Genomic DNA, 21,310 nt, shown 5'->3' with positions numbered 1-21,310 from the left:
TTACGCAGCATCTGTGAAGAGCCAACATGGGCCTCCTCGGCCGAAACCACACTTCTGAACCTTTGACAAGGGGATTCTACAGTTGGAGATTCCACACTTTAGCCACTGAGTTGGACTGGAAGGACTCGGCTCTGTGTGCCCCTTTTAAAAAGGGCCTTTCCAGCAGAGGTAAGGATGCACTGGCTGCAGACGATCCTCCATCTTCCCTGAGTGAACTTATTCTGTTGGCCACCCTCATTGATGTGCGTTTTACTGAGAGGCAAGAAGAACTCTCACTCTCTCTCCTTGGTAGACCATGCCAGTTCAACTTTCCACCTTCTCCCCATCCACTCTTCTGCCTTTGTAGACTCCGGTTCTGCTAGGAACTTCATTAATGCCTCTCTGGTCCATAAGTAGCATCTCCCAGTCACGCGACTCACCAAGCTTTTATACATCTCTTCTGCCAACGTGGAATGCCTGAGCCATGCGGTGCAATTTCTCACTGCATTAATGTTGCAAGTGGGAGTATTACACAAGGAAATCATCCAGTTCTGTGTGCTTCCCCACTGTACTGAACTTCTTTGGTTCTTCTCGGTCTACCTTGGCAGCAACTTCACACCCTGTTCTCGACTGGCAAACCGGTGAAGTTTCTCGCTGGGGACATGACTGCCTGAATCACTGTCTGGCTGCAGCATAATCAAAGTGTTCCATTCCTCCTCCTTCCTTGCCGGGCCTGCCTCCTCCTTACCAGGACTTTGCAGACGTGTTCTGTAAGAAAAAAGCTGAGAGCCTTCCTCCGTATCGGCACTATAACTGCCCAATCGACCTTCAACCTGGAACTACTCCTCCTCAGGGAAGAATCTATCCCTTGTTGGCTCCCAAAACACAAGCCATGGCCCTATATGTCAAGGAGAATCTCCAGAAGGGATTCATCCGAAAGTCCTCCTCTCCTGCCTGTGCTGGTTTCTTCTTTGTGGAGAAGAAGGACGAGTCTCTCTGCCCATGTATTGATTATTGGGGGCTCAATAAAATCACCATCAAGCACCGATACCCCCTACTGCTGATTTCGGAACTTTTTCATCGCATGCGGAATGCCAAAGTCTTCTCCAAGTTGGATCTGTGAGGAGCATACAATCTAATTAGAATATGGGAAGGAGACGAATGGAAGACGGCCTTCAATACCAGTGATGGACATTTCGAGTACTTAGTGATGCCATTCGGTCTCTGTAACGCCTCAGCCATCTTCCAGGAATTCAATATCCAAAAGAAAAAGAAACACGTGAAACAGCGCACACCCATATTGGGTATATATCAAAAATCCTTTTATTTATACATTTATCAAAAAGACAGACAATATCATTAAAAACACTTAAAAAAGGCCAGTGCCAACCGCACAAAACGGGGGGAGCCCCCTCAACAAGGGAACCCCACCCAGGGCACCTGCCTATTACAATACATAAACAACGTCACTATGATATACATGTAAACTGCCACATTATAGTATATTTATCTCAACAACCCATATACAACCTGTATTCTCATGTAGCATAAATATGGTAAGATAGCATAGGACGGTCAATGGAGGAGTGACCAGGCAGGTGCCCCCCTAAAGACCCCACGAGTTCCGTTGCCCGCCGGCAGCTTCCTCATGGGTATTCTTCCAGGAATTCATCAATGATATCTTCCGGGACCTCCTCTATACTTGTGTATTTGGACGACATCCTGATCTTTCCGCCTACCTTAGAAGTCCATCGCACTCATGTGCGCCAGGTCCTGCGTCGCCTTCGGAGCAATAGACTATACGCTAAACTCAAGAAATGCCTCTTTGAGAAGACAACTCTGCCGTTCCTTGGTTATATTGTCTCCAGCCAAGGCCTCCAGATGGGCCCAGACAACCTGTCTTCTGTTTTAAACTGGCCCACGACCCACTGGCCTGCGGGCTATACAATGTTTTCTTGGATCCGTTTATTATTATCGACGGTTCATACCACACTTTTCCACGTTGGTTGCACCTACTGTAGCGCTTAGCAAGAAGAACGGTAACCCCAAATTCTGGCCTCCTGAAGCTGAAGAAGCCTTCTCCCAATTGAAATTGGCCTTTGCTTCCGCACCAGTTCTTATAAGACCCGACCCTGGAAAACCGTTCTTCCTCGACGCCTCATCTGTAGCGGCTGGTGCAGTCCTGCTCCAAAAGACCCCCCAGGGGCAAAATGGTGACTTGTGGGTTCTTCTCCAAAATGTTTTCACCAGCCGAGAGGAACTATTCCATCGGAGACTGGGAACTCTTGGCCATCAGGCTCTCCCTGGAAGAATGGCATCACCTACTTGAAGGCTCTCCTCATCCTGTCAATATTTACATGGACCATAAAAATCTCTTTTTTTCTCTAATTTCCTTATCCATTTTTGGCCAGCAGACAAGAACGTCAAGGCTGATGCTCTCTCTTGGGCCTCCGATGTCGTGACTCCTCCCCTCCTGAGCGTTTGATTTCAGCCGCGCCAGTCGACCTTCAGCAAGTTCCTCTGGGAAGTCTTTTGCGCCTAAACGCCTTAGAGTTAAGGTCTTGAACTGGGGACATTCTTTGTTACTGGCCGAGCATCCTGGAGTACGGAGGTCCATTCTGCTAATCTCTTGGCATTACTGGTGGCCGAATCTGGAGAAAGATGTTTCTGATTTTGTCCGTTCCAGCGCAACTTGTGCCCGTAACAAGACTCCACATCTTAAAGGGGTTATCCATGAAAAAACTTTTTTTTTATATAAATCAACTGGCTCTAGAAAGTTAAACAGATTTGTAAATTACTTCTATTAAAAAATCTTAATCCTTTCAGTACTTATGAGCTTCTGAATTGTAGGTTGTTCTTTTCTGTCTAAGTAATCTCTGATGACACGTGTCTCGGGAACCACCCAGTTTAGAAGAGGTTTGCTATGGGAATTTGCTTCTAAACTGGGCGGTTCCCGAGACACGTCTCATCAGAGATTACTGTCACGGTGCCGGCTGGCAGGTAGTGGATCCTCTGTGCCAGAGAGGGATTGGCGTGGACCGTGCTAGAGGATCGGTTCTAAGTCACTACTGGTTTTCACCAGAGCCCGCCGCAAAGCGGGATGGTCTTGCTGCGGCGGTAGTGACCAGGTCGTATCCCCTAGCAACGGCTCAACCTCTCTGGCTGCTGAAGATAGGCGCGGTACAAGGGAGTAGACAGAAGCAAGGTCGGACGTAGCAGAAGGTCGGGGCAGGCAGCAAGGATCGTAGTCAGGGGCAACGGCAGAAGGTCTGGAATCACAGGCAAGGAACACACAAGGAACGCTTTCACTGGCACTAGGGCAACAAGATCCGGCGAGGGAGTGAAGGGGAAGTGAGGTGATATAGGGAAGTGCACAGGTGTAAACACTAATTGGAACCACTGCACCAATCAGCGGTGCAGTGGCCCTTTAAATCGCAAAGACCCAGCGCGCGCGCGCCCTAGGGAGCGGGGCCGCGCGCGCCGGGACAGAACTGACGGGGAGCGAGTAAGGTACGGGAACCGGGGTGCGCATCGCGAGCGGGCGCTACCCGCATCGCGAATCGCATCCCGGCCGGAGGTGGTAACGCAGCGCCCCGGGTCCGTGGAACCGACCGGGGCGCTGCAGTGAGGGAAGTGTAGCGAGCGCTCCGGGGAGGAGCGGGGACCCGGAGCGCTCGGCGTAACAGTACCCCCCCCCTTGGGTCTCCCCCTCTTCTTGGGGCCTGAGAACCTGAGGATCAGACTTTTGTCCAGGATATTGTCCTCAGGTTCCCAGGACCTCTCTTCTGGACCACAACCCTCCCAATCCACTAAAAAAAAAGTTCTTCCCCTGACCTTTTTAGAGGCCAAAATCTCTTTGACAGAGAAGATGTCCGAGGAGCCGGAAACAGGAGTGGGAGGAACAGATTTAGGAGAAAAACGGTTGAGGATGAGAGGTTTAAGAAGAGAGACGTGAAAGGCATTTTTTTTTGTTAAAGCCACAATAGGAGCCACAATGGTAGAAAAATGTGGAATAAATTGCCTGTAATAATTGGCGAACCCCAAAAAACGTTGGAAGGCACGGAGTCCGGAGGGGCGTGGCCAATCTAAGACGGCAGAGAGTTTATCTGGGTCCATTTGTAGTCCCTGGCCAGAGACCAAGTATCCTAGAAAAGGAAGAGATTGGCATTCAAACAGACATTTCTCTATTTTGGCATAGAGTTGATTATCACGAAGTCTCTGAAGAACCATACGGACATGCTGGCGGTGTTCTTCAAGATTGGCAGAAAAAATCAGGATATCGTCCAGATATACAACAACACAGGAGTATAGTAGATCACGAAAAATTTCATTAACAAAGTCTTGGAAGACGGCAGGGGCGTTGCATAGACCAAAGGGCATGACCAGATACTCAAAGTGTCCATCTCTGGTGTTAAATGCCGTTTTCCATTCATCCCCCTCTCTGATGCGGATGAGATTATAAGCACCTCTTAAGTCCAGTTTGGTAAAAATATGGGCACCTTGGAGACGATCAAAGAGTTCAGAGATGAGGGGTAGGGGGTAGCGGTTCTTAACCGTGATTTTATTAAGACCGCGGTAGTCAATGCAAGGACGTAGAGAGCCATCTTTTTTGGACACAAAGAAAAATCCGGCTCCGGCAGGAGAGGAGGATTTATGGATAAAGCCCTTTTTTAAATTTTCTTGGACGTATTCAGACATGGCAAGAGTCTCTGGGACGGACAGAGGATAGATTCTGCCCCGGGGTGGAGTAGTGCCCGGGAGGAGGTCAATGGGACAATCATAAGGCCTGTGAGGAGGTAGAGTCTCAGCTTGTTTTTTGCAAAAAACGTCCGCAAAGTCCATATAGGCCTTAGGGAGACCGGTTACATGAGGAAGCACAGGGACACGGCAAGGTTTACTGGGAACCGGTTTTAAGCAGTCCTTGGAACAAGAGGGCCCCCAACTCTTGATCTCCCCAGTGGACCAATCCAGGATTGGGGAATGGAGTTGAAGCCAGGGAAGTCCAAGAAGGATTTCAGAAGTGCAATTGGGGAGGACCAACAGTTCAATCCTCTCGTGATGAGATCCGATGCACATTAGAAGGGGCTCCGTGCGGAAACGTATAGTACAGTCCAATCTTTCATTGTTTACACAATTGATGTAGAGGGGTCTGGCGAGACTGGTCACCGGGATGTTGAACCTGTTGACGAGAGAGGCTAAGATGAAATTTCCTGCAGATCCAGAGTCCAAGAAGGCCACAGCAGAGAAGGAGAAGGCAGAGGCAGACATCCGCACAGGCACAGTAAGACGTGGAGAAGCAGAGTAGACATCAAGGACTGTCTCACCTTTGTGCGGAGTCAGCGGACGTCTTTCCAGGCGGGGAGGACGGATAGGACAATCCTTCAGGAAGTGTTCGGTACTAGCACAGTACAGGCAGAGATTCTCCATGCGGCGTCGTGTCCTCTCTTGGGGTGTCAGGCGAGACCGGTCGACCTGCATAGCCTCCACGGCGGGAGGCACAGGAACAGATTGCAGGGGACCAGAGGAGAGAGGAGCCGGGGAGAAGAAACGCCTCGTGCGAACAGAGTCCATATCCTGGCGGAGCTCCTGACGCCGTTCGGAAAAACGCATGTCAATGCGAGTGGCAAGATGGATGAGTTCATGTAGGTTAGCAGGGATTTCTCGTGCGGCCAGAACATCTTTAATGTTGCTGGATAGGCCTTTTTTAAAGGTCGCGCAGAGTGCCTCATTATTCCAGGATAATTCTGAAGCAAGGGTACGGAACTGTACGGCATACTCGCCAACGGAAGAATTACCCTGGACCAGGTTCAACAGGGCAGTCTCAGCAGAAGAGGCTCGGGCAGGTTCCTCAAAGACACTTCGAATTTCCGAGAGGAAGGAGTGTACAGAGGCAGTGACGGGGTCATTGCGGTCCCAGAGCGGTGTGGCCCAAGCCAGGGCTTTTCCAGACAGCAGGCTGACTACGAAAGCCACCTTAGACCTTTCAGTGGGGAACTGGTCCGACATCATCTCCAAGTGTAATGAACATTGGGAAAGAAAGCCACGGCAAAACTTAGAGTCCCCATCAAATTTATCCGGCAAGGATAGTCGTATTCCAGAAGCGGCCACTCGCTGCGGAGGAGGTACAGGAGCTGGCGGAGGAGATGATTGCTGGAGCTGTGGTAGTAACTGTTGTAGCATAACAGTCAGTTGAGACAGCTGTTGGCCTTGTTGCGCAATCTGTTGTGACTGCTGGGCGACCACCGTGGTGAGGTCAGCGACAACTGGCAGAGGAACTTCAGCGGGATCCATGGCCGGATCTACTGTCACGGTGCCGGCTGGCAGGTAGTGGATCCTCTGTGCCAGAGAGGGATTGGCGTGGACCGTGCTAGAGGATCGGTTCTAAGTCACTACTGGTTTTCACCAGAGCCCGCCGCAAAGCGGGATGGTCTTGCTGCGGCGGTAGTGACCAGGTCGTATCCCCTAGCAACGGCTCAACCTCTCTGGCTGCTGAAGATAGGCGCGGTACAAGGGAGTAGACAGAAGCAAGGTCGGACGTAGCAGAAGGTCGGGGCAGGCAGCAAGGATCGTAGTCAGGGGCAACGGCAGAAGGTCTGGAATCACAGGCAAGGAACACACAAGGAACGCTTTCACTGGCACTAGGGCAACAAGATCCGGCGAGGGAGTGAAGGGGAAGTGAGGTGATATAGGGAAGTGCACAGGTGTAAACACTAATTGGAACCACTGCACCAATCAGCGGTGCAGTGGCCCTTTAAATCGCAAAGACCCGGCGCGCGCGCGCCCTAGGGAGCGGGGCCGCGCGCGCCGGGACAGAACTGACGGGGAGCGAGTAAGGTACGGGAACCGGGGTGCGCATCGCGAGCGGGCGCTACCCGCATCGCGAATCGCATCCCGGCCGGAGGTGGTAACGCAGCGCCCCGGGTCCGTGGAACCGACCGGGGCGCTGCAGTGAGGGAAGTGTAGCGAGCGCTCCGGGGAGGAGCGGGGACCCGGAGCGCTCGGCGTAACAATTACTTAGACAGAAAAGAACAACCTTAACTTCAGAAGCTCATAAGTACTGAAAGGATTAAGATTTTTTTATAGAAGTCATTTACAAATCTGTTTAACTTTCTAGCCAGTTGATATATATAAAAAAGTTTTTTCCTGGAATACCCCTTTAAGCCTGCAGGCCTTTAACAACCTTTGCCCGTTCTGGAATGTCCCTGGACACACATTGCCATGGACTTCATCACATATCTACCTCCCTCCTCTAATAACATGGTCATTTGGGTGGTCGAGGACCGATTCTCTGCTCAATAGTTGGTGGACCAATTCTTCTGGCATATTTTTTGCCTACATGGCCTGTCCTTTCACATTGTCTCTGACCAAGGAGTCCAGTTTGTCTCCAAATTTTGGCAGGCTCTCTGCTCTTGTCTCAAGGTTAAGTTGGACTTACAGCCAGGTTGAGAGGGTGAATCAAATCCTGGGTCAATACCTTCACCAATTTGTTTCTGCACGGTAGGATGATTGGGCCAACCTGTTATCTTGGGCAGAGTTTTCCTATAACCTCCGGGACTCTGAAGCTACTAAAACATCTCCTTTCTTCATTGTCTACAGCTGCCACCCTCATCCTCCTCTTCCACTGCCTGCCTCTTCAGGAGTCCCTGCCATGGATGATAAGGTTTAGGACTTTATGACAATTTGGCAGGAGACCCAATGCTCTTTAGTTCACGCCTCCACCCACATGAAGTCACAGGCAGACAAGAAGAGAAGACCACCTCCGATCTTATCTCCTGGGGACAGGGTCTGGTTGTCTGCCTGATATGTAAGGCTGAAAATTCCCAGTTAAAAACTGGGTCCTCGGTTCCTGGGTCCTGCACCGTATTAACCCGAAGTCGTACAAGCTCTGCCTGCCATCTTCACTTCGCATCCTGATCTCCTTCCACGTCTCCCTCCTTAAACCATTAATTCTCAACCCTTTCTCCCAGGGGGATGTCTCTCCGACTCCCGTAACCGGCTCTGCTGACATTTTTGGGCTAAAGGAGATTCTGGCTACCCCGCCGCCCCGTTCTGTCTCCGGCATGGGCGGCACTGCTGTTATCATGTCAGGCTCTGCCCGCAGTCTTCCAGCTGGCTCTCTTATTGCCTGCTCTCTGAGATTTAAGGGGCCAGCACACCAATAATTGGTTTCTCTTGGGCGCTAACCCCTGACGGATCTTTGTGCCTCCAAGCCTTAGAGAAAGCGTTTCAAGTTGTGTCTGTCTTTCCGTGTACCAGTACTTTTTGCTACGTTTCCTGATCTCTGTACCTTGCTGCCTGCCCTACCTATCTGCCAGTCCACGACTCTGAGTTGCCTTACAAATCTGTGCCTCATCTCGGCCGCCTCTGTGGGCAAGTCGCACTAGGGGTAGCAACCTGGGAGTTTGCCTGCTGCAGCAAGTCCATCCCGCTTTGCGGTGGGCTCTGGTGAAGACCAGGGGCTCCTTAGACTCCGCTCCCTGGTGCAGCTTTCACCATTGCCCACAGTGGTGCAGCAGATCCACACTCCAGCCATTACACGGCATAACTTTCATCAAAGGTGAAAGGATGAATAATGAAGTTTGCGCTCGGGTGGTATTCAAGCATTGACAAAAATACTTCTTATTCAGAATAGCAAAAATGAAACCCATCGTAGTGTATTTCCTGATACATTTTATTCAATTCAAATTGACAGAATAAAGAATACATGCCAAGTGTAACCCACAATGCATTTTCCCATTGAAAACAATGGTATCTGTATTATCTCACATATTCCAACATAGAATAGACATCAGAGTGCATGAAAAATACATCATGTGAATATAGCCGTATTGTTTCACTTCGAGTATTAAGTGGAATCACAGACACACATATTCAAGGCCAACTTCTAAGTTGCTTGTCAATATGTTTTTGAAGAGGTGACCCTTGAGGGGAAAACAAGTAACTTTGTGTTGAAATGAAAACAGAACTTTATTGTTTCCATTGTTAGCTTTCCATGATAAACAACACTGATGATTTTCCAATTTACAGAGGTTACTCTCCTTTCTCTTCAGTCCTAAGATGGGGACAAAGAGGAACAAAAATAAGCACAAAAACAACCAATTAACTTCTGATTTAAAGTGAATTTGTCATCAGTGTTGTGCTGCCTAAACATGGGCAGCATAAAACTGGTGCAGGCATCAGGGTTGTTGGACACTAGGAATTTCTCTGAGATGCTTGGACATTTCAGAGCAATCATAATTTAAATATGCAGCTGGGACCTGGGTAACTAGTCCTTGGGGTGGATCCTGGCGGCTGCTCCCTGCGCAGTTGGCTTGAGTAAGGTGCCCCTATTGGGTGGGGAGCAGCCAACAACCTTCTCAATCTTGACCCCCTAGCCTGTCTCTATTCTCTTTTCTACAGCCACTATATCCAAATGCTCTCATGGGGGCATTTCCCCCTTCATGGGAGATTTGAGGTCAAGGTAAGGTGTATTGGGGCCCAAACCCAGGGAACCCTATACATTTTTTAACCCTGTAGGATACGCTTTGCAGACTTCTTAAAAACTTACCAATACCCATAGATGTGAAATTATTCACCTAGTAGATGACCAAGACAACAAGAGTCTCCTAATGTTAAGCCCCTTAGTCAGATGGAATCTGTGCCAGCCAGTGCCTAACAGGAATCACTATCCTATTTGTTTGCCAAGTTATTGATATGTGCACCTCAATTCTATATGAACTCTAACGTCTTTAGAGTCACCATGTTGCCTAACCTGTGTCAGCACTCTTAAAAGCCATTCTTAATCTGGGCCACTCAAAGAGAAGGAAAAACCTCCACATGGAAGCTACACGTTTTCTACAGCGGGTCTAGATTTAAAGCACCCACTTCTTCATGTAATGCCCCAAATTGTGTAGCACGCTGTGCCACTTACTTGTTTGACTTTGGGACAAAATTTGGAGCAGATTCTAAATATTACCCTTCTCCATTTAACCTGCTCTAGGATGCGGAAGTTGCAGGGGAGATACCAGGTCAATTCCAGAAAGAGTCGTCCCAGTTATCTGGTGGCTGGCCAGGCAGAAAATATCCCAGTGCTGAGCACTAGGAATACAGGTAAGAGAGCCAAGCTAACGCTGAGCTATGTGAAGAGGCGGCTGGGGGTGTTCTGTTGATTACTGTGTGTAGAGAGGGCTGGGGTGTGTCCTGTTTACTACTATTTGGAGAGGGGCCTGTGGGGGTGTACTGTTTACTACAGTGTGAAGAGGGTCCTGGGAGGTGTCCTGCTTTTTACTGTAACTTATTTTGAGGTACGATGAGGGGCTATAGATATCTAAGCAGTAAATGGCACAGTTGCTAGGAGAAGAAATCATGGTCATCTGGACCAGATGGAGAAGAAAAGAGATGAAAAACAAGAGAGAAGATATCACCTGTGAGTCCCTGGACTGTAGAGCTACTGTCACCTCTCCTAACATGTCTGTCTTAATAAATAATTGTATTGTCTATGAGATAATAATTCTAGTGTGTCTTATCACTCTGCTTTCTGCCATTTCTCTGTTATTCTAAGGCGTGGCCACAAGGAGACTTTTTATAACACAATAATCAATCAATGGCGACAGGAAGTGTATATGTATCTTAGGCCTGAATGACATATGGGTGTTACCAATCTTTTAGTCCAGATGAAGTGTCCCTACATAGGCTATGCAAAAAAAAAAAAAAAAAAAAAAACAACTAGAAAAACGGCTGACAAAATTATCCGAAAGCCATTTTTTTGCAGTTTGTTGCTTTGGTCAATTTTCAGCTATTGTTTCAGTCACAGAAGAGTCTACAGAGTAGCTGCTGATTGTGGACCTGAAAGGTGAGAGAAAAAACAAACAAGCAAAAGGTCAATACCAATAAGTCAGAATAAACTACAGCAACACAACTAAATCCAACATTCAGACCATAGAAACATGTGTCAATCCAGAAAAGCTCAACAAAAACAGAAAGGCAAAGGAGCGTCCAATACTTCAAGGTCAGTACCACTAAAATACGCATGGGTTAATCCAGAAGAATAGTCAGATAGAAGTCAGAATTAAGGGGTAGCATTCCACAAACTATCAGGTAGTATACAAGATACAATAACTAACATTGAGGAAAGGACAAAGTAAATTTGTATAAGGACAAAAGCTCATGGGTTGGCAGCAATAACCTAATCCTGAATTGTCTGGTAAATCAGATCTATGTATTTCTTGTTTGACAAAGTGCCGTAGACATGTGCCTTGGCCCTTCTACCAGTTGAAACAATGCAACAGTGACTGCAAAAAGCAGTAGAAACATGGACAGATGAGTTTGTTACACAAATCAATGCCTAAATTGTCCTCCATGGAACTAGACTGTGAATGTCTCCAGTAACCTGACACTGCCACTTCTACTACCATGACTTGTTACCAGTCTAATACTATTCCTAAAGCTCCAAGAGCTTCCCTGAGAGTAATGCTGACTTATCACCTGCTTTACCCACTAAGAATCAGACAGCATGTCCTAGTTTATTATGCTGTATATAGACTATTTTATATGCTTGCTTTGAGCTTGTCTCTGTTCATTCTCTTTTCTCATTTATGTGACGGAGGTTCACCATTTTGGTGGCAAGTAGCTATTTTGTCTCAACTCATGTTAATTGGAAAGACACATTATACCCACTTGCCAGTAGGCCTTACCTGGTACTTATAGTCTTTTGCATGGCTTGAAGCCATGTTGTAACATACTGTAGTCATATGCTCTGAAGTTACCTTGTGTTATCCTAGGGAAGGCATAGGCAACCTTTGGCACTGCAGATGTTTTGGACTACATCTCCCATGATGCTTGGTCAGCATTTTGGCTTCAAAAGCAACATGGAAGATGTAGTCCAAAACATCTGCAGTGCCGAATGTTGCCTATGCCTGTCATGCCTGTCCTAGGACATATGAATAGGCTTCATCTTTTTGTTTTCTCATTGAAATTTTCTTAAAGTGTACCAGTAAAGTTTTTTTTTTTTTTTTTTTTTTAAATGGAGGTGCTGTTGTCTCTGCTTCCCGTCACTTGCAAATAGTGCATTATTGGATGAAGCTTCTTTTCCCATGGCTTGATGCCATTCAATCTGTGATGCATCTGTGATGGAGGGTGGGATGAGGGTAGATGGAATTACCCTAGGGGCAGATGGCATTAACCCTTGTGTTTGTGATGCCAGGGAGTGGTTTAATCTTTACACCACCGGAAGGTATATCGCTGGATCCTGGGCTAGGCACGGGGGCAATAATGACTCCGACGGCAAGTTACCGAACAATGGCAGCTTTACTGAGATAGACAGGTATAACAGTCTTAACAGCTTAGCCAGGCCCAAGGAGGTGACTAGTGACTTCAGGGACCTTAGGGCTTGCTGGGACTTGCAGTGGACTTGGACAATTTGATGCAGGGCAACGCTGACTTGACACAGATTAATCTTGACTGACTTGGCTGGACTGACTAGACAGACTTCACCCCGTTTGTAGCTTACAAGGTTTTGTCTTTCACCTATGGGGTAGTAAACTTGTGGACTGGTGGCTGTGGCCTCCTTAGGACAACATACACTCTCTCCAGACTTGACCTCACAGTAATCAGCAAAGACTTAAAGAGAGAGAGGAAGTTCCACCCAGGGCTTATATGGGGGAGACTCTGGTGGGGTCCCATAGGTCCCCCTGTAGGTCACATGGTCACTGGTACCTTCCCTGGTTACAATCACATGACAATAATACTTAAAGGTATACAATAATATATGTACATTTCACGAGATAACATAGGCACTTAAGGTGATACATAAGACACAAGTACAGGGGGGACCAGGGGCCACTGACATGGAGTCTGCCTAACAGGGCAGCAAGGGTACAAGGGTGCAACTCCTGTACTGGGCCACCACACATCCATCTCCATGCATCCTGCACGACACTCAGTGCCATTAAATAACCAAATAACCTTACACTGGATCTTGCATTGACTTCAGGTGCTATTTACAGGTCCACTATTTTTTTTTTTTTTAAAGGTTGTGCATGGTAAGCATCAGAAAATACAGTACCTTCATTGGTATTTCAGGGAGTGTGAGTGTAATAATAACAAATCTGAACACATTTACAAACCATATGAATATACAGGATACATATGTATATAAGTAGAAACGGTAAATTTTAATAAAGAGATATGGTTTTGGACTCTCTGTATATCTGCAAAACTATTTATGAAGACTAAATATTAGTAAAGTATGTAAAATGTCAGATGGTAACGACTGCACTGCTGACAACCTAAGGAACTGCCTTTAGAATAACTGTATAACTACACTGTAGACGACAGGCTTATTTCAGCAAAGAAGACCCCCACCAACTGCTCAAAGCACTGAATAAACCTGCAAAACCCATTTAATACAGTCAGCCTTCAGCAACACCTGTTTATAGCTCAACTTAAAGGAGTAATCCAGGATTAGAAAAACAGAGCTTATTTCTTTAAAAAAAAAACAAAAAAAAAAACAGCACCACACCTGTCCTCAGAGTGTGTGGTTTGCAGTTCAGTTCCATTGACTAGAATGCAGCCAAGTTGTAATACCACACACAAGGGGTGGTGCTGTTTTTAGAAGAAATTAGCTCAGTTTAGTCTATTCCTGGATAAACACTTTAACATGGATGGATGGACAGATGATAATAATTCTTTACTCTATGGGGCATGGAACATCTTAGCTACGAGGAACAATTAAAGGAGCTACAATTGTTTAGTCTTGAGAAGAGACATTTAAGGGGGGATATGATAAACGTATATAAGTATATAAATGGCCCATACAAAAAATATAGAGAAAAACTGTTCCAGGTTAAACCCCCCCAAACGACGAGGGGGCACTCCCTCCGTCTGGAGAAGAAAAGGTTTAGTCTAAAGGGGTGACACGCCTTCTTTACCTTGAGGACTGTGAATTTATGGAATGGTCTACCTCAGGAACTGGTCACAGCAGGAACAATTAATAGCTTTAAAACAGGGTTAGATAGATTCCTGGAACAAAATAACATTAATGCTTATACAGAATTATAAAACTACATCCCTTCCCCTTATGCCCTTCCCTTCAATACCCTGGTTGGACTTGATGGACGTATGTCTTTTTTCAATCATACTAACTATGTAACTATGTAACTATGTAGCATACAAAGATTCCGGAGCGCTGTACACTCAAATTGGTCCTTTCCCTATTGGGGCTCACGATCTAAACCTATCAGTATGTTCTGAACTGTGGGAGGAAACCTGAGTACACGGAGAAAATACACACCCTTTGCAGATGTATTTGAACCCAGGACTAGAGATGAGCGAACTTACAGTAAATTCGATTTGTCACGAACTTCTCGGCTCGGCAGTTGATGACTTTTCCTGCATAAATTAGTTCAGCTTTCAGGTGCTTCGGTGGGCTGGAAAAGGTGGATACATTCCTAGGAAAGAGTCGCCTGGGACTGTATCTACCTTTTCCAGCCCACGGGAGCGCCTGAAAGCTGAACTAATTTGCGCAGGAAAAGTCATCAACTGCCGAGCCGAGAAGTTCGTGACGAATCAAATTTACTGTAAGTTCGCTCATCTCTACCCAGGACTGCAATGCAACAGTGTTAACCACTGAACCACCATGCTGATGATTCATAAGGCTGGTGATTAGGCTGGTGATTAGGCTGGTGATTAGGCTGGTGATTAGATAGATAGATAGATAGATAGACAGAGAGATAGATAGATAGATAGATGATAATGTGTGTGGTTATAGGGGTACTCCATTGGAAAAAAATTTATTCCAATCAACTGGTGCCAGAAAGTTAAACACATTTGTAAATTACTTCTATTTAGAAATCTTAATCCTTCCAGTACTTATCAGCTGCTGTATGTTCCAGAGAAAGTTCTTTTCTTTTTGAATTTCTTTTCTGTCTGACCACAGTACTTTCTGCTGACACCTCTGTCCATTTTAGGAACCGTCCAGAGTAGGAGCAAATACCCATAGCAAACCTCTCCTGCTCAAGACAGTTCCTAAAATGGACAGAGGTGTCCGCAGAGAGCACTGTGGTGAGACAAAAAGGAAATCCAAAAAGAAAACAACTATCTGTTGAGCATTCAGCAGCTGATAAGTACTGGAAGGATTAAGATTTTTTAAATAGAAGTACTTTAAAAATATGTTCAACTTTCTGGTAACAGTTGATAAAAAAAAAACCAAAAAAAAAAAACATGTTTTCCAGGGGAGTACCCCTTTACATAAAACCACATTGCAAACTATATGGGTGCTGCAGTACAAAGGATATAGGTGCGGCAATACAGATGCTGTGATCTGCTCGGCTGAACTTTTCACATTATCTTCCTACCACAAACATTCCCTTCATGGGTTTGGCTGAAACAAAAAAAATAAACAACATTTAAAAATACCAATATGTATTCAGTACTATAAGCCGAGGCCATGTGTATTTGTACCTGTAGATTAGATGATTAAATTCCATATACTGTATATTTAGCGCTTTTGTTTTTGGTGTTTTTCATTCTTTATTGGCTTTTTTGACACAGTGGTAGTGTTTTTTACGGTAATTGCTGCATGCCCTGGCCATGCAGCTTTCTAAAGTAATAGTGTCATTTTTCTTGCAATAAACCTCTATAGGCTGAAAAAAATTATAATAAAATTGTTTGTAAAAAAAAAAGCTTGAGTGACAAAAGCTATATAAAACACTAAACTAATACACAGTATTTGGGTAGAAAAAAAGCCACAAAAACTGTATCATGGAGGAGAGTTTGTGTCTGTTTGTTGCCTCACATTCAACCCAAAAATGCCCCCATTGGGGAAAAGGTGAATGGTTAACGTCACCTGAACAACAATTGACCTAAAGGGCCACAAACACCCCTTTCTGCATACGTAACCTCCTGATAAAACTTAACTTTTAATAATACTAAATAGAAATAAAAAAATGTACATGCATAGAATTGTTTAAAAGCATTATGCCACACACCAGTAATATAGGTAAGTACTCTCTAATATCATCCATGTATCATCTATATCACTGGTGTGTGGTGCAGAGTGTTCATATACATATTTGTTCTCATTTCTATTTAGTATTATTGAAAGTTACGTTTATTCAGGGGATACTTTTGCAGAAAGGGATGTCTGTGCCCTTTGAGACAATGGTTTTTCAAGTGTTTGTAGACTTAGGCCCCATTTACACCCCATTTTTGCACTCTGTTAACCCCTTAACGACAATGGACGTAAATGGACGTCATGGTGACGTGGTACTTAACGCACCATGACGTACATTTACGTGCCGCCATGACCGCGAGCACCGGACCGGTGCTCGTGTCATGCGCGGCAGGTCCCGGCTGCTATCAGCAGCCAGGGACCCGCCGGTAATGGTGGACATGCGCGATCGCGCGGATGTCCGCCATGTAACCCTCAGATGAACCCTCATACTTTGAATGGATGATCAGATCGCCCGCAGCGCTGCCGCGGGGATCCAATCATCCAGCATGACGGCCGGAGTTCCCCTCACCCGGCTCCGGCCGTCAGAGGCGGCTCTCTAATTAGGTCGCCCTAAATCGTGTAGTTAGAGCAGTGATTTTGGCGAGATTTTAATATTTTTTTTCAAATGTCCCGCCTCGGCCTGCGCGCAGGGGGGAAGGGGAGCCTGCCTGCGCACTGCGCACACTGCGTCCCCCTGCGTCCCCTGCGTCCACCCCCCTCCCCTGACGGCAGAGTGAGCTGCATTTGCTCCAGACTGCTGTGGAACTGCAAGCTGCGTGGACCGGCTTGCTTAAGGTAATGTACCCTTTCCACCCCTCTGTTACCCCTTCTCAACCCTGTCCAAACCCCCCCACCGTCACACATGTCCACCCCCCCTGTCATCCATGTCCGCCTTGTCTACCTCCCTGTCCATCCCTGTCACCCATGTCTACCCCCCCCCTGTCACCCATGTCTACCCCCCCCCCTGTCACCCATGTCAAACCCCCCCCCCCCATGTCACCCATGGTATTCATTTTGTGGTGTTGGGAAACCCCTTAGAGCCCTGCCGGCTCATCGAGGATCAGGGGCCCTTTAAGTGGAGTTGTAGTTTTGCAACAGCTGGAGGCACCCTGGTTGGGAGAAACCGATCCAGTCCATACTCATCCCACACCATGGCAGTTAGAAGGTCCGGTGTGTACACTGTCCGTAATAATGTTATAATAACATGTCCACCCTCCTGTCACCCCTGTTCACCCCCTGTCACCCCTATCCACCCCCCTGTCACCCATGTCCACCCCCTGTCACCCATGTCCACCCTCCCTGTCACCCATCTCCACCCTCCCTGTCACCCATGTCCACCCTCCCTGTCACCCATGTCCACCCTCCCTTTCACCCATGTCCACCCCTGTCACCCATGTCCACCCCCCTGTCACCCATGTACACCCCTCTGTCACCCATGTACACTCCTTTACACCCCTCTGTCACCCATGTACACTCCTCTAAACCCCTCTGTCACCCATGTACACTCCTCTACACCCCTCTGTACACTTCTCTACACCCCTCTGTCACCCATGTCCACTCCTCTACACCCCTCTGTCACCCATGTACACTCTTCTACACCCCTCTTTCTTCCATGTACACTTCTCTACACCCCTGTCATCCATGTACACTTCTCTACACCCCTCTGTACACCCCTGTACACCCCTCTGTCACTCATGTACACCCCTCTACACCACTCTGTCACCCATGTACACTCCTCTACACCCCTCTGTCACCCATGTACACTCCTCTACACCCCTCTGTCACCTACGTACACCCCTCTGTACACCTCTCTACACCCCTCTGTACACCTCTCTACACCCCTCTGTCACCCATGTACACCCTTCTACACCCCTCTTTCATCCATGTACACTTCTCTACACCCCTCTGTCACCCATGTACACTCCTCTACACCCCTCTGCCACCCATGTACACTCCTCTACACACCTGTCACCCATGTACACTCCTCTACACCCCTCTGTCACCCATGTACACTTCTCTACACCCCTCTGTCACCCATGTACACTCCTCTACACCCCTCTGTCACCCATGTACACTCCTCTACACCCCTCTGTCACCCATGTACACTCCTCTACACCCCTCTGTCACCCATGTACACTCCTCTACACCCCTCTTTCATCCATGTACACTCCTCTACACCCCTCTGTACACTCCTCTACACCCCTCTGTCACCCATGTACACTCCTCTACACCCCTCTGTCACCCATGTACACTCCTCTATACCCCCTGTCACCCATGTACACTCCTCTACACCCCTCTGTCTCCCACATACACTCCTCTACACCCACTGTCCCCCATGTACACTCCTCTACACCCCTCTGTCACCCATGTACACTCCTCTACACCCCTCTGTACACCCCTCTACACACCTGTCACCCATGTACACTCCTCTACACCCCTCTGTCACCCATGTACACTGCTCTACACCCCTCTGTCACCCATGTACACTCCTCTACACCCATGTACACTTCTCTACACCCCTCTGTCACCCATGTACACTCCTCTACACCCCTCTGTACACTCCTCTACACCCCTCTTTCGTCCATGTACACTCCTCTATACCCCTCTGTACACTCCTCTACACCCCTCTTTCACCCATGTACACTCCTCTACACCCCTCTGTCACCCATGTACACTACTCTACACCCCTCTGTCACCCATGTACACTCCTCTACACCCCTCTGTCACCCATGTACACTCCTCTACACCCACTGTCACCCATGTACACTCCTCTACACCCCTGGGTCACCCATGTACACTCCTCTACACCCCTCTCTACACTCCTCTACACCCCCCTGTCACCCATGTACACTCCTCTACACCTCTCTTTCATCCATGTACACTCCTCTACACCCCTCTGTCACCCATGTACACTCCTCTACACCCATGTACACTTCTCTACACCCCTCTGTCACCGATGTACACTTCTCTACACCCCTCTGTCATCCATGTACACCCCTTTACACCCATTTGCCACCCATGTACACTCCTCTACACCCCTCTGTCACCCATGTACACTCCTCTACACCCCTCTGTCACCCATGTACACGCCTCTACACCCCCTGTCACCCATGTTCACTCCTCTACACCCCTCTGTCTCCCATGTACACTCCTCTACACCCACTGTCCCCCATGTACACTCCTCTACACCCCTCTGTCACCCATGTACACTCCTCTACACCCCTCTGTACACCCCTCTACACACCTGTCACCCATGTGCACTCCTCTACACCCCTCTGTCACCCATGTACACTCCTCTACACCCCTCTGTACACTCCTCTACACCCCTCTTTCATCCATGTACACTCCTCTACACCCCTCTGTACACTCCTCTACACCCCTCTGTCACCCATGTACACTCCTCTTCACCCCTCTGTCACCCATATACACTCCTCTACACCCCTCTGTCACCCATGTACACTCCTCTACACCCACTGTCACCCATGTACACTCCTCTACACCCCTCTGTCACCCATGTACACTCCTCTTCACCCCTCTGTCACCCATGTACACTCCTCTACACCCCTCTGTCACCCATGAACACTCCTCTACACCCACTATCACCCATGTACACTCCTCTACACCCCTCTGTCACTCATGTACACTCCTCTACACCTCTCGGTCACCCATGTACACTCCTATTCACCCCTCTCTACACTCCTCTACACCCCTCTGTCACCCATGTTCACTCCTCTACACCCCTCTGTTACCCATGTACACTCCTCTACACCCCTCTTTCATCCATGTACACTCCTCTACATCCCTCTGTACACTCCTCTACACCCCTCTGTCACCCATGTACACTCCTCTACACCCCTCTGTCACCCATGTACACTCCTCTACACCCCCTGTCACCCATGTACACTCCTCTACACCCCTCTGTCTCCCATATACACTCCTCTACACCCACTGTCCCCCATGTACACTCCTCTACACCCCTCTGTCACCCATGTACACTCCTCTACACCCCTCTGTACACCCCTCTACACACCTGTCACCCATGTACACTCCTCTACACCCCTCTGTCACCCATGTACACTGCTCTACACCCCTCTGTCACCCATGTACACTCCTCTACACCCATGTACACTTCTCTACACCCCTCTGTCACCCATGTACACTCCTCTACACCCCTCTGTACACTCCTCTACACCCCTCTTTCGTCCATGTACACTCCTCTATACCCCTCTGTACACTCCTCTACACCCCTCTTTCACCCATGTACACTCCTCTACACCCCTCTGTCACCCATGTACACTACTCTACACCCCTCTGTCACCCATGTACACTCCTCTACACCCCTCTGTCACCCATGTACACTCCTCTACACCCACTGTCACCCATGTACACTCCTCTACACCCCTCTGTCACCCATGTACACTCCTCTACACCCCTGGGTCACCCATGTACACTCCTCTACACCCCTCTCTACACTCCTCTACCCCCCCCTGTCACCCATGTACACTCCTCTACACCTCTCTTTCATCCATGTACACTCCTCTACACCCCTCTCTCACCCATGTATACTCCTCTACACCCATGTACACTTCTCTACACCCCTCTGTCACCGATGTACACTTCTCTACACCCTTCTGTCATCCATGTACACCCCTTTACACCCATTTGCAACCCATGTACACTCCTCTACACCCCTCTGTCACCCATGTACACTCCTCTACACCCCTCTGTCACCCATGTACACGCCTCTACACCCCCTGTCACCCATGTTCACTCCTCTACACCCCTCTGTCTCCCATGTACGCTCCTCTACACCCACTGTCCCCCGTGTACACTCCTCTACACCCCTCTGTCACCCATGTACACTCCTCTACACCCCTCTGTACACCCCTCTACACACCTGTCACCCATGTGCACTCCTCTACACCCCTCTGTCACCCATGTACACTCCTCTACACCCCTCTGTACACTCCTCTACACCCCTCTTTCATCCATGTACACTCCTCTACACCCCTCTGTACACTCCTCTACACCCCTCTGTCACCCATGTACACTCCTCTTCACCCCTCTGTCACCCATGTACACTCCTCTACACCCCTCTGTCACCCATGTACACTCCTCTACACCCACTGTCACCCATGTACACTCCTCTACACCCCTCTGTCACCCATGTACACTCCTCTTCACCCCTCTGTCACCCATGTACACTCCTCTACACCCCTCTGTCACCCATGTACACTCCTCTACACCCACTATCACCCATGTACACTCCTCTACACCCCTCTGTCACTCATGTACACTCCTCTACACCTCTTGGTCACCCATGTACACTCCTATTCACCCCTCTCTACACTCCTCTACACC

Source organism: Hyla sarda, chromosome 7, assembly GCF_029499605.1.
Source record: "Hyla sarda isolate aHylSar1 chromosome 7, aHylSar1.hap1, whole genome shotgun sequence".
Classification (NCBI taxonomy): domain Eukaryota; kingdom Metazoa; phylum Chordata; class Amphibia; order Anura; family Hylidae; genus Hyla; species Hyla sarda.
The sequence above is the reverse complement of the archived record's forward strand: the minus strand, read 5'-3'. Positions refer to the sequence as shown.